This window comes from Pogona vitticeps, chromosome 1 (assembly GCF_051106095.1).
Source record: "Pogona vitticeps strain Pit_001003342236 chromosome 1, PviZW2.1, whole genome shotgun sequence".
Classification (NCBI taxonomy): Eukaryota; Metazoa; Chordata; class Lepidosauria; order Squamata; family Agamidae; genus Pogona; species Pogona vitticeps.
Genome location: NC_135783.1, coordinates 82,856,911 through 82,871,607, shown reverse-complemented (window position 1 = coordinate 82,871,607; position 14,697 = coordinate 82,856,911). Strand labels below are relative to the sequence as shown.

The 14,697-nt window shown below is 42.0% G+C and overlaps 1 long non-coding RNA gene across 1 annotated transcript; it reads right to left on the bottom strand.

The window, feature by feature from the left end:
• Nucleotides 1–620: 620 nt before the first annotated feature.
• Nucleotides 621–14,400, bottom strand: LOC140706415 (uncharacterized). Its single transcript, XR_012086060.2, has 2 exons — nucleotides 14,263–14,400; nucleotides 621–5,415 (listed from the first exon to the last, which is right to left on the bottom strand). It is a non-coding gene; the product is annotated as an uncharacterized LOC140706415 (long non-coding RNA).
• Between the last annotated feature and the right edge of the window lie 297 nt (nucleotides 14,401–14,697).

The following is a 14,697-nucleotide window of genomic DNA, read 5'->3' as shown; positions in this document are numbered from 1 at the left end:
AGAAAAAAAATTATTAAACAAGATAGGAGAGCTATAGGGTAGGAAAAAATCGTCAGGAATTATCTGTTGGGAAGGCCTGCTGTGTAAATCAAGTATTCTCTTGAGACTCCAATGTTATCCAAATAGAAAGATTATAGGAAATTGTAAGTAGCACTTTCTTTTCCTTCCTAGAGAGCCAAAGTATATGGAGAAATTTGTGCTACAATGTCACCAGCCCTGGCATTCTGGAATCATTTCATCTCATTCAATTGAAAAACACAAGGATTTAATTGTAGCTCTGAAGTTCTAAGATTAACTAATGTGTGGAGCAGTAGTTTATTACTGCAGATATGCACATGGTTATTGAGTTTTTAAAAGCATGGCAAACTAATATTTGCTTAAAGATCCAGACATAAAACTAAATGTGTACAATAGATAACCTACAGTCATTCACTTAGGGACACTCCTGAAATTCTCCTCACCCGGGGTTCTCCCTGGCTTTTGAAATTACTGATCATCCACACTGCATAGAGACAAGAATTTGGACAGAATGGTGTATGGTTGAAACGCCAGGGTCATCCATCAGGTAAACTCTGTTGAACTTTGTATTTTCAGTTACATGAATAAATGAGCCCTGTGCATACAGAATCAGCTTTATGTTCTTTCGTGTCATTTGCATCTACATCTCATACAATAACCACATATGTGTATGCATTTTAAAAAAGACTTCAAACCCACAACAGGCAGAGATGAATAACAGGTTGGATCCAGTGTTAAGTCACATTTACAGCAAACACTAACATCAGTGACTCTTCAATTAGCACAACTATATGAGATCTCATTGATTTCAATGGCCCAAATCCTGTAGCTCAGCATAAATCAAATCATAACTTTCACTCCATTCCTCCCTGGTAAACAACACATCTCTGCTGCAATTCTTGGGGCACATGCATGTATGCAGCAAGCCAGTGTGTGTACATGCCCCTAAATATCAGAGGAGGGATGGTGTGTTTGCAGTGAAGGAAAGACCAAAAGTTATTGTTTGGTTTGTGCTAAGAAACAGGATTTCATCCACTGAGTATCTTCTAAGGGCGGTTTACATTTGCATTAATCCACTGTCTGGTTCCTTCTATGCATACAATTGCACTAAGGTTCTTTTGTGCAGTGTTTTATCAACATACCAGCAGTTCAGTGTATTCATTCTTGTAGGGATTTTGGGCTGTTTGGCCATGTTCTTAAGGTTTTTCTTCCTAACATTTCACCAGCCTCTGTGACCGGCATCTTCAGAGGACAGGAGACAGAATTCTGTCTGTGCACAGAGATTGGTGAAATGTTAGGAAGAAAAACCTTAATAACACGGACAAACAGCTTGGAAAACCTACAACAACCACTGGATCCTGGCCATGAAAGCCTTCGAAAATGCAGTTCAGTGTATTGTTTATTACAACTTTGCTCCCAAAAAGCCACCATAATGTGAGTGTACTGCAGTCCACTGAATTTAATTGTAGACTGTTTTCCTTATTACCACATATCAGTCAAGGTCTTGTTGCTTAACATAGTAAATTGTATTAGAGTAAGCCTACTGAATCAATAGGGATTTGGTGAGTCAACTCCTCCACAAGTTCCACTGATACAAATGATCCTAATTTAGTTGTCATCTGCTTCACCACAGGGTCACTGCCCTGATTGGTCACAAAATAAAACATGCTCACTGCTGTCCTGTGACTTTCTGTGATTTTTATCATCCTAGGAAACAACATGCATTCCTTTCTCATTACAATTTTCACCAGTTTTTTTTTGACATGGAAAACTACAACATCCTCATATAATTTCACAGATGTTATGTCACAAGTGATGTAATGGACCCAGTGTCACACCAGTGATCACTAGACCTAGGTTCAAATCCCTGCTTGACTGTTGAAAATCACAGGAGTGGATGGCAATGATCAACCAACCATTCCTTGAACATCTTGCATACTTTGAAAACTCTACTAAAGGCAAAGGTAAAGGTTCCCCTTGACATTTAGTCAATCATGTCCAACTCTAGGGGGTGGTGCTCATCCCCGTTTCCAAGCCATAGAGCCAGCGTTTGAAGACAGTTTCCGTTGTCAGGTGGCCAGCATGACTAGACATGGAATGCCGTTACCTTCCCACTGTGGTGGTACCTATTTATCTACTTACATTTGCGTGCTTTCAAACTGCTAGGTTGGTGAGGAGCTGGGACAAGTGACAGGAGCTCACTCCGTTGCGTGGATTCGATCTTACAACTGCTGGTCTTCTGACCCAGCAGCGGTTTAGCCCGCAGCGCCACCACATCCCTTAGAAAACTCTACTAAGATCACCATAAATTGGAAGTTACTTGATGGCACATAGCAATGACATGTTGGGGTAATGATGATTGTTAAATAACAATTTAGAAAGTTTCAGGTGGAACACAAGGCAGCAAGGGCCAGATAAACAATAATGGAACAAAGAAAATCTCTACCTATTACTAAGGTAAAGGTAAAGGTAAAGGTTCCCCTTGACAATTTTGTCCAGTCGTGTCCGACTCTAGGGGGCAGCGCTCATCCCGCTCTTCAAGCCATAGAGCCAGCATTTTCCGTGGTCACATGGCCAGTGCGACTTAGACACGGAACGCTGTTTACTATTACTAGAATGTAAGAATTAAATAAATTGACTAGTACTAGATTCAACATAAACAAAAAGCAGTAGGTCTTCCCATAGTCATAATTTTCAGAATTCAGTGCCACAAGTTCTGGAATTGTCCACTAGCTTATATGGTTCTAAAAGGGAACAAGGCAGATCAATAGAAGTGATGTGTACCAAAGGCTATTCAGGACAGCTACACAGGTCCTCCAATACATATGCATTTGGTTCACTTGTGTCTCAGCTTCGTTCTGTCACAAAACCTGAAATAGTGTCCCTGGGATTCTACAAGTAGTCTCTCATCCAAACATTCATCAGATCAAAGACTGCTTAGCTTGAACAGGACACCCATACCATGCATAAACACTGGCTCAAGCCCTGCCTGCAGATCTTCCACAGACACATCCCATTGCGGGAAACAGTATCCTGAACCAGATGGCTCGATGTGGTCTAATTTTGCAGAACTGTTCTTCTGTTGTTGGCATTTTTAGTGATAGTTCATGGTTGAATTAGAGCTGTTTCCCAATAGGGGACCTAGGAAAAGTTACTTTTTTAAGGATTACTCTCCCAGAATTCCTCAGCCAACACAGTCATCATGGCTGAAGGGTCTGGGAAATCATAGTTCAAAGCATAGCTTTACTGAGCTCTGCTCAAAAAGAAGGCTCAACTACTTTAAAATATAGGAGTTGGGATATTTCTGTATTTTTAGGCAGCTGGAACTGTCTTTCAGAACTATATCCAAGCCTCATTACTGGAAAGCAAATCCAGAAAATTATTTCTTATCAACCAGTTTCATCATGTTCTTAAACCACAAAAATGTAAAGGATTAGCCAACATAGAAACAGCATGTAAAGAGAGATTCAAAATGAAAACACTTTAATCTTTTGGTTATGTTGTCATGAAATACTGGGGTGTTTTCTCCCCTCTTATAGTTATTTGGAGCATCGAAAGAAGGAATTGCAACATTTTACGTCCATAGCAGAACATTTTATAAATATTTGATGCATTTTTATCACTAAGGCTGGATTCTACATCACTCTAAATACTCTGCAGACTAAAACTCAAGGGACACTGAATGTCTCCTCTTCTCCAACTATCATACTGTGCTTCAGAGTGGATCCATGCCATTCTTCCAGTACAGGACATCTTTAAACCTTTCTCACTCTACTGAACATCCGCTTGTACTTGGCATCTCTATACGAAGTAAATAAGTTCTTAAGTCTTCTCCTTGTATTGGACATCACTGTACATACCCCACAAACCATGTATTCATGCCTTGGGTACATTACTAGTTATAAGGAAACAGAGTATAGTAGTTGCCTCCCCATCTGTAAGACCTTATATATCATATAGAGAAATGAATAGGGCAGAAAAATAGTGTCTGCATCCTCAGGTGGCAAGACAGCTGCTATCTACGTACGAAGGCAGAATAAGAAAAATACAGATCTAAAGATTACTCTCCAAAATCTTGTTTTTAATGAAGAATTTTAAATCCTGAGAGCAAGACAAAGAACTCTTACTCCCTCCATCATGGTCTTTGTGTTGGTTATGTAACTTTTCTCTAATATGCTTTGCCTTTGGGAAGCAAAGTGTGTGTGTATACACATATATACACACAGAGAGACAGGGAAAGCTGTAAATAACCCATCCAATGCTTCAAATCCTTAAGTAATGCAGCAGACACCATAGATGAAATTCACAAAAGCTGCAGCATTCAATGAATCAGGTGAATGGTGCAATTTTGGATCAAGGTGGCTTACGATTCTCGTGGATCTAAATCATGCCAGGCAAGAAACAAAACAAGACAGAAGTCACGCACACGCACGCGCGCGCACACACACACACACACACACACACACACAATGTGGTACCTTAAAGGCTATTCTATTTTAATGTGAGCTTTCATGGGCACAGCCCACTTCTTCTGAGGAACTAAAATACAACAGTTTTTAAGGTGCCATAGCATTTGTCTCTTGCCTGATATGCTTGCTCAGACCAATACTAAAACTACTGCTAGGGATCTAAAGCCTTCAGAATCAGTGGTGGGGAAAACATGAAGATAGAAAAAAAGTAGACGGCAAAAAAGAGGTGGGGAATGGGAAATCCACCCCACCCCAATCTTCCTTTCTGGCATGATGTTTATTTGGATGGTCCCTTGACCATGGCTTGTCCTTTTCCCACTCTCTTAGGGTTGCTTGGTCTGTGAACTTGGGCTTATCGGTTCTCTTGCTCTCCTTTTGCTTGTTTGTTGAATAAGGGGACCTCCTTTGCTAATTTCATCATTTGATCTCGAGTCTTGTGTTTATTTCAGTATCCCCTGGACAACGACGTGCAGCTGGCCAATCCTTCACTACCAGAAGCATTGTATTGTAAATGTGCTGATGAGCAAAATAGCACTATTGACGTGGCCCACGTCTGGTCAAGAACAGTCTGGTTATATTGGTTATATTTTGGTTTGGTTTTGGTTTAGCCTGTGTTTCAGAAGTGTCCATGGTTTGAGATTGTGCAGTTCTCTGATGCACATAAAGAAAGAAAGCTCAAAATTCACATGCAGTGAAGTCTCAGTGGATCCATTTTCTTGCTTTCCAATAAAGTCAACAAAGTTTCTTACTAGATGTCTCTGTTTCAAGCACTCTGCATTTGAGTCATTTGTGTTGAATGACACAACCAACTTCAACTTGATATTTGTATCATTTTCAAGCTAGGAGACCCTTCTTGGACATGTTTATAGCATCAATCAGTTGAACCAATAAATCTTCGCTGTGGAAGATGGCCATTTTAGGGGTCCACCTGCACAAACAACAATCAAGCACATAAAACAAAGAAGATCATAAATCTTGAAACTGATGACTAGTAATTTGGGGGGTCTGGAAGAAGGGATGTCTAAAGTAACAAGCTCTAATAATTAATTAAGCCTGAAATGCTGACAACTTGTTTAGTTAACAGCACAGTGAAAACACAAACAGGCCTCAGTTAGCATAACTTGAAAGTAAGGGCACTGAATTCCCAAAGGAAGCACAATGGCTACTGACGTACTATTATTATAGTTAGCTTATTGGGCATGGGGGAAGCTGCTAGCTTGCACTTCAGTGGCAAGTTGTTCAGTTTTGTTCATTTCTGTAGCTGAAAGAAACATATAAATAGGATGGTAAGGTTGTTTTTGTCATTCACTAGTAAGAAGAACCAATATCAAGCAAGAGTATTTCTCCCAGTATCAAGTAGGCTTTGAATCACTCCTTAGATCTACATGGAACTGAGTCCTCTGAAGAATTCAAGACCCATCTAGATTCCCTATCAGCATGTATTCATCACCCCTCCGAATGTGTGTATTTTTTGCTTACTGGGAAGGGGCCACTCCATAGCATCACTTCATATCCAGCTAACCAATATGGATTCACACAACCAACAATTGCCTTAATCATCAGTGAGGTTTGAGATGCCATATATGGCACCCCTTGTCAGTGTTATTGGCTTTCCAAGAGAATCTTCATGTCTTTACTTTACATGACAGGTAGACAGAAGGTGTGTCATAATCCAATGGTACGTAGATCTCTTCGCAGTAAATTGATATGATTTTCTGCTTCTCAATTGTTCTGTGATACTACATGCCCTCAATTGTATTACTGAAATGGACAAAGCAGGTGCCATGAGTCTGCCCAGCTCTCTTATACAGCAAAAAGAGCAACATCCAACCCAAAGGTGAATGAACCTCAAATATGGAAGTTTTGGTTTTCAGGTTTCGAGGCACAATGTAAAGTGTCAGGGAACCACTATGCTCCTCCAGGTGGTAAGTAAATCTCACAGTGAACAGTGCTGGAGAGAGAAAAGTCAGATTCTTGTGTGAGGTATAGCTTTAAAGTCTAAGCACCTGTCCCCATTCATTCTATGCTGGAAATAGCCAGGGTTCACTAGCTCAGTGTGATGGTGTTTGCATGTGTTGCGTTAGCTTTTCCCTAAAACTTGCCTGCTTTACCAATGGACCTGCTTCTGTGACATTACAGGAACCTCTCTGGTGACATCATTAGCACTCCTGCCTCATTCCAGGTTTTGGACCCAAAATTTCAGGGAGTGATGGTGCAACTAGACAGCCCATTTATCCCAGCCTGCTTTGGTCTAGATCCTGTTAAACAGGTCACTTTGAGATTAGTATGTCATTTGGTCCAATCCTTGCATTCACCACATTGCACCTCAGGCAACACTATTTAGCAATATCTAGTTTAGGGGGGGAACAAAAGCATAAGCCCCCTCTTGTCTCCTCCTCAGTGCTTTGCTTAGGCCATTTATGTTGAGAGTTTGGTACTGTACTGAATTCCAGTACAAATGCACAGCAGAAGTGCCAGCCGGTTCAGGCAGAATTAGCTAGAAGTTCCCCTTTGTACCCGCCCCTGACCAAACACTAGCACTTAAGAATAACACTCAGGAGGCCTTATTTTGTATAAAAGAAAGAAATCTATATTCTACTCACGAAGATAAGCATTTAGAAGGTTTCAGGTAGATACAGGAATAAAAACAGCAAATACAATGTTCTTCTGTTCTGGCCCCACGGGCCTGCAACACAAACTAACTTGTTTGCTTGTTTGTTTACATACTGACCAATTAGAGGGAGTTTGTTGTTCCCAGGTAGGGAGGCTCCACCCCTGTTTCCGGCCCTCCTGGCCATGAGGTGTTTGACCTCCGTTGTTAGCCCTTTCATTCCTGCACACGCCTTTCACCTGGAAAGATGTAAGACTCCATGCCGGCCCTTCCCCTTTGAAATTTGCATCTAGATTGCTTGATCATCCAACAATTTAATGATCTCAAAGAATGGAAAGCTTCCTTCCCACTTACCTATGAAGAGGAAGATTTCCCTTTCTTTTTAATAGTTGCTAACTGATACAGTGCTTCATGTTTTGGACGCAAATACTCAGGGAGTGAGGGTGAGAGTAGAAGGCCCAGTTACCCTGGACTGGACCAGTGCAGATCTTTCTAAACAGGGAATGTCACTTGGACCAATCCTTGCATCCACACACAGTGCATTGAAAAGCGCTTTCAAAGCATCAATAATGCATTAGCAACAATTAAAAAGAAATTGAAAACTTCCTCTCTCTTCCATTCCTCAGAGAAGAGGGAAGGAAGCTTTCTATTTCTCAAAATTGGTAAACCATCTGGGTGGTTCAGTCCCAGTGATCATGCATGCTGGAACCAAATCAAAATAGAGCAATCCTACCAACATGTAAAGAGACCCAAAAAGGTGTGAGTAGACATCAGTCAGGGACAGGCTGCTTCATAATGTTGAGAGTTTGGTACTGTACTGAATTCCAGTACAAATGCACAGCAGAAGTGCCAGCCGGTTCAGCCAGAATTTAGCTAGAAGTTCCCTTTTGTACCCGCCCCTCACCAAACACTAGCATTTAAGAAATAACACTCAGGAGGCCTTATTTTGTATAAAAGAAAGAAATCTATATTCTACTCACGAAGATAAGCATTTAGAAGGTTTCAGGTAGATACAGGAATAAAAACAGCAAATACAATGTCCTTCTGTTCTGGCCCCACATGGCTGGAGGGGTCTCCAGGCTCAGTGGGCCGGCATGGAGTCTTACATCTTTCCAGGTGAAAAGCGTGTGCAGGAATGCTGACCAACAATGGTGGTTCAAACACCTCATGGCCAGGAGGGCCGGAAACAGGGGTGGAGCCTCCCTACCCGGGAACAACAAAACTCTCTAATTGGTCAGCATGTAAACAAACAAGCAAACAAGTTAGTTTGTGTTGCAGGCCCTTCCCCTTTGAAATTTGCATCTAGATTGCTTGATCATCCAACACCCCTTCTCAATCTAGTATGCTAAATTTCAACAAGTCCCATCAGCATACTAGATTGAGAAGGGGTGTTGGATGATCAAGCAATCTAGATGTACATTTCAAAGGGGAAGGGCCTGCAACACAAACTAACTTGTTTGCTTGTTTGTTTACATACTGACCAATAAGAGAGTTTTGGTCAGTATGCAAACAAACAAGCAAACAAATTAGTTTGTGTTGCAGGCCCTTCCCCTTTGAAATTTGCATCTAGATTGCTTGATCATCCAACACATAATGCCTATATACGCTGATTTACAGCCTTGTCTTTTTCTGCACTGAGTCAGCTATCCTCTACCCATCTTTGGTCTTGAAGAAAAGCTGTCCATAAGACAAACAACAGGAAGGGGTAGTCCTGTGGGGGATGTTAATTCTGCTATACTTGAGTAGTCACAGTCCCACTCCATTACTCCATTACTCAGTTAAAAGGTTACAGCAGTTAGAGAAATGGGGGAGCTTTCCTCCAGGGAGTGGACATAGGTAAAGGTAAAGGTTCCCCTTGACATTTAGTCCAGTTGTGTCTGACTCTAGGGCGTGGTGCTCATCCCCATCTTCAAGCCGTAGAGCCGGCGTTTGTCCATTGACAGTTTCCGTGGTCACGTGGCCAGCATGACTAGACATGGAATGCCGTTACCTTCCCACTGTGGTGGTGCCTATTTATCTACTCGCATTTGCATGCTTTCGAACTGCAAGGTTGGCAGGAGCTGGGACAAGCGAAGGGAGCTCACTCCATCGTGTGGATTCGATCTTATGACTGCTTGGTCTTCTGACCTTGCAGCACAGAGGCTTCTGTAGTTTAACCCACAGCGCCACCACGTCCCCTAAAGTCATCTTTAGCTGCTTAATTAATTAATCAGGGCACTCTTATCCTAACAACAAACACTAGAGCACAACAGGGTTATATAATGAGTCAGGTAGTACTGTGCTGGAATTGCATTATGCTATCAAGCTTTGTGTGGACAATTTCCACTGCTGGACAGCTCGGTGGTTTAGCTCATTTCAGAATATCAGCTGAGATGTTTAATACCTCATAGATCTTCAGCTCTGCCCCTGAAAAGTGGAAATACTTAATGGAGTACTACAGTACTCTGATTTGTAGTTAGATTCTTCAAAAAAAAAAAAAAACCCTCCAGTTTATGAATGTGGAATATTGTACTTCTGTATCCACAATTTAAAATACCAGGAAATGGCCTGATATTGCTGCATAATATTGTGCCTGCATTGCCAGCAGAAAAAAAGGATGCCTAACTTTACATAGCAAAGGGTAGCCTGAATATTGACAACATCAATTTCAGAAATAAAGATGGTCTACAAGAGTGGTGCCCAAGCTTGGGTAACTCAGGTATTCTTGCACTGCAACTCCCAGAAGCTTTCACCTCTAGCTGTGCTGGCCAGCTACAGTGCAAGAACACCTGTGTTATCCAAGGGTGGGAACCAATGGCTTACAAGATTCCCCTTTTGTGCTCACTACCATTCACTAAGAGATACCAAGCAAGCGGAAATCTCAGAAGCTGACTACTTTTCTCATCAGTTAATCACTTCTCATCAAAACACAAAGCAGTTGTCAGGGTAACTGTTTCAGGATCAACAATTTTCTTTCAAGGGACACAATTTGGGGTCACGTTTCTGCACGGGGGCAGTTTTATGTTTAAAAAATCATAACTTGAGAAACCCTTTGCCCAAACTTCACAACATTTGCCACAGAGCAAGAGAAGACTATCTGCTACGTATGTGCCAAATGTAGGTGCTGATCCAAAGCCCAGTTTCAAAATTACACATTTTTGTTTGGTCTTCCCCCATTTTTAGAACTGCCTTGCAGAATGTTGATTTGCTCGGTTGCACATTATGGCTGCATTCTTGTTCAGCTATAATGTGACACCCTATCCTCTCTTCCTCAGATCCCATGTTGTGTTTTTACATAGAGTCAGGCCTAAGAATTAGAGAGTCTAAAGGAGCTTATTTCCTCAGAGAATTCTGGTAAAATATTTGTTATCTTTGGATATCCTGGTTGAGGAGTCTCTGTCATTACCAGGCTTGGTGCCAAAGCCTCCTTCGGCACTTGCAGTCCTAGTTCTCCTAAATCAGATATTTTGAATATTGTAATTACAATGAATATTTCTCCTCCAGGTTTCTCCCCAGGATTTTAGGATAGTGATAGATACGTGAATTAGGAAACACTGCATGATTATTTAAGGCTTTTTGATAGATAAAATATTATTTTAGATCACTTATATTCTGGGACTTAAGAAAAGCCTCATTCTTGTGGAGCTAGAATCCGTAAGTTTTAAAACTCAGTTGAGAAATCTGAAGGACTGGATTATCCCCAAATATTGTCAGGAGCTAAAGATTCTTTAAACTTTGGAAAATCGATAAAATTGCCAGTTTTCAGTTGACTCTCCCACAAAGTGACAGAAAATGCTTAATGACATGAAGTCATTCTCAGCAACCAGTTCTGCACAGTCCAGCTGATAACATTCAAGTAAAACATAGTCCAAAATCCTGTTTATGTGCCAAATTACTTGATCCCATTAACACGTCATCATAAGCAGAGCACCCTGAAAAGGACAAAATTGCCTGTTAATGTGATCCCACGCTAGCTATTGCCCTCATTATGATAATTAGCCTACTTTTGTTTTCTGATTGGTTAATTGGGAATATGCACAGCTTTGTTTTCATGTATGATTTCTCAGGCAGGTAGCTCTAAAATATTTGTGGGTCTAGAGAGGGATGCTCCAGGAAGAGGAGGAGATGTGCCTTTGCCTTAATGTGTGATGTGATCTTAAGACACTTGCCTGAAGATGATGCATGAAGAAGGGGTGGCTGGGTAAGACACAAAAGGGAGAGACCACTGACATATGGTAATGAGTTCTTCTCTTCCCACACCTAATAATGCCTGAAATTCTCCTTGACCTGTACCATGGAGGAGGAGAGAATTTGAGGATCTCTGATTGGTTGCACTGGAGTGTATTGGCCCCTCAGTGTCGATTAAAATGCACCCCCCCCCCAGGACTAGATTCTGCACATCTCTGTAGAGGATTATCTATATTTCCATGTATATAAAAGAAGTGGATATGTAGAATAATACATCTAGTAAATATTAGAAGAGAACTATTATTTGATGTGTCTCTGATTAAAGCCAACCTGTTATACCATCTTTTAATATAAATAATTTTAAAAGAAAATTTCAGGAGAGGAGAAAAAGAAATTGTTTACATTGCTGTTGAAAGTAAAACAAGACACAATTCAAAATATATATTCTACCATGGTTCATCAGCCACATCCAAGAGAAGAGATGTAGTGTTTTTTTTAAGCAAAGCATTGATGAATTATATCCACACCACAGCTGTGAATAAATGAAACTGTATTATCTATCATTCCCATTTCACAGATGGGGTGACTCAAACCCTGAGAGGTTAACGTGACTTGCCAAAGGTCAGACAGGAAGTCCATAGTAGAAGTGAACAGAATCCAGACCCCTTGGCTCTCAACTATATGTCTTAAACATGACTCAAGCTAGCAAGCTTCTGTGTTTCAAACTTCCCTTCCTTGGGAAAATGCATGCAAAGAAGGCAAGCCTTCCAGACTCAAACATATAGCCTGATCCTACACAGGTTCACTCAGTAGCCCAGTGAATCTGTTGAATATTTTTCCCATAACCTTCCTGCAGGCTACAGCCAGGGTGGCCAACACTCTTACTGGAGTAGTCCCACTGACTCGGAAGCAAACAAATTCCACTGCTTTTGTACAGCGAGCTAAAATAAGGGCTTAGCAAATTGATAGAAGTGCAAGTGAAGTGGATCCATCAGGGCAAAAATTTGGGGTAGAAATCCGATGTCCCCTCAGCAGAATGAGCAGGAGGGCGCCCAAAGAGGGCAGAATTACCTTACCACATGTGGAAGTGAAGGAAACAGACTGTCATACATGTGGGGTGCAGTCTGAAATACCCCAACTGAACCAGTGTGAAACTGGGCAGGAACGATTAGCTGAAGGATTCTAGTAAAGCACTATGACATACCAGAATAACAGAATCCATATTCCTAACTTATCATAATGCTATTTCTGAGCTTCTACCACATCGCAGAAGATACGATGTCTACAGAGATGACAGTGGGACTTTCTTGAGCAGAGCTGAGCTTGGAATTTTTTTGAACTACTGCCTTGTCCATGTTGCCCAGAGGATTCTGGGAGTGACTGTTCAAAAAAAGTAACCATCTAAGTTCAGAAGCAGTATAACTCTGCATATAACAGGGGACAGCCATGAGTTATGAGACCGCCTGTTTCAAGAAATTGAAATGTTTGTATTTCATTCCAGGTTGTCTTCAGTAACAATTGATCATCATTTACAAATGCCATCACATTTAAGATGGAAGGAACCCAATAACTGGCAAACTGAAGAAAGAAATCTGGTAGATTATGTTTAGAACCAGAATTCTTGGGTGTTTAGGTCTTAGTTTGAATTTGAACCCCTGTATATATTGAAAAATATTAGTGGTGAGTCATAGCTGACCTCTTTTTTCCTCTGTGAGACTTCTCGACTTATAATAATTAGGGCAGGCACATACTCCTGGGGATTTAAGTTAAAAGGTTTCCAGGAATTTGGTTGTTCTTTTGGTTAGAGTAGAAAAACACAGAAACATGGACAGATCAGCCCTGTCTCACCAAACCCTTTCTGGCTGAACACTAACTCTTTCTGAATTAAAAGTCACTCTAAGAAACATTTTGAAGTAGAAAAAATGTAGTTGTGGTATTGTAGTTACAGCTGGAGAAAAAAGGGTAAAATTGAGTCTCTAGACTTGGAGAGAAACCCCATGCCTACATCTCAGAGCACAGACAGAGGAAGAAGAGAAGGCAATCAATAAGACAAAAGAAGCCAAGAAGTGAGAAGAAGGGGTTTGTCTCAAAATTCCTGAGGCAGGAAAACTTTACAAGTCAAATTAATGGCAAAGAACGATCACTTTAAACCATCCTCCTACTAATACCCAGTGTTAGTGCATGCAAGATTGCTATTTTTCCAACATATACATCATGATTTTCTCTGCACTGAAGGCAGCTATACTCATTGAAGCTGGCTGGCACAAACAGGGAAACTTGGTTCCAAAAGAGCTGAGAAATAAGACTTGCAAAGGAAGTCCATATTTATCTCCTGAAGACCAATCACAAAGGAAGCTAATTTGCAATCTATTGGGGGGGGGAGTCAAAGCAATCTGATGTTTGAAGCGGTCAAGGAATTCCCTCTTCTAGTGACATGCTTTTTGTAATTTCAATGGTGACCCCCTAATCATCCTTACTGTTAAAGCCACTCTCAACAGTTGTTTATCCAGACACTTGTGAAAGGCCTCCCAAGGAGATTCTTAATTTGGTTGATAAGATATTCTGCAATGACTCAGTGCTCCATATATGGAGGAAGTGTCTCCTTGCACTCTATACCCTGCCCACCCTTAAATGTGTTGTAGAAGAGTTAACTTCAATGGGTTTCAGGGGAAGAACCTCACACGTGCTTAGCAGTAAGATCCATATATGCAATCTTCATCCAGGAGGGGCGATGTCAGTTACGTCCTGAATTTAGGCTCTTCTTCCTGCCTGGCCTTCACTGCCTAGCTATCCAGGAATGCTGAATGATCTATTACAAAGCTGCTGTAATTAGTGAGATAATGCAAGTGAAGTGCTACTTGGACTCATCCCAGAATCCCCGTGCCAGCCCTCCTCCTGCTGGCACGGGGATTCTGGCAGATGTAGTCCAAAACCAGTGTTTTTTCAAACTTTTCCCAGATGCTGCAAATGTCAATCGTTTCCCACCCGGTCACTGACCTTGCTGCCTAGGTGGCAGGGGACTCCAGTTCTGGGAGTCGCAGTCCAATCAAGTGACCTCTGGCAACACCAGGCAGAGTTTTCCCACAGAGATACCTGACACGGGAGCCGTCTCTTGTATTCGTCGAGGGGAGGAGGACCCGACAGCTCAGGGCCTCACCTGTATAGAAGGCCCACCTCCGGACCGAGTTGGGCAAGCTAGTCCGGCGAGCCCAGCAGAGGAACGGAACGGTGAGCAGGCGGCGGGCGCCCCGCTCCAAGTTGCGCTCCGCTTTGGAAGCGAGCCGCCGTCCCTCCGGTCTCTTCCCTACCCCGCCCACCGGGGGTGAACGCGGGTGCGAGCACCACGGAGCCCGGTCCGGCCTGCGGGAAACCCCTCCCCGGGACCGCCTCCCTGCCTGCCCCCGCCAAGCCGGGCGCGCAGATAAATGACCC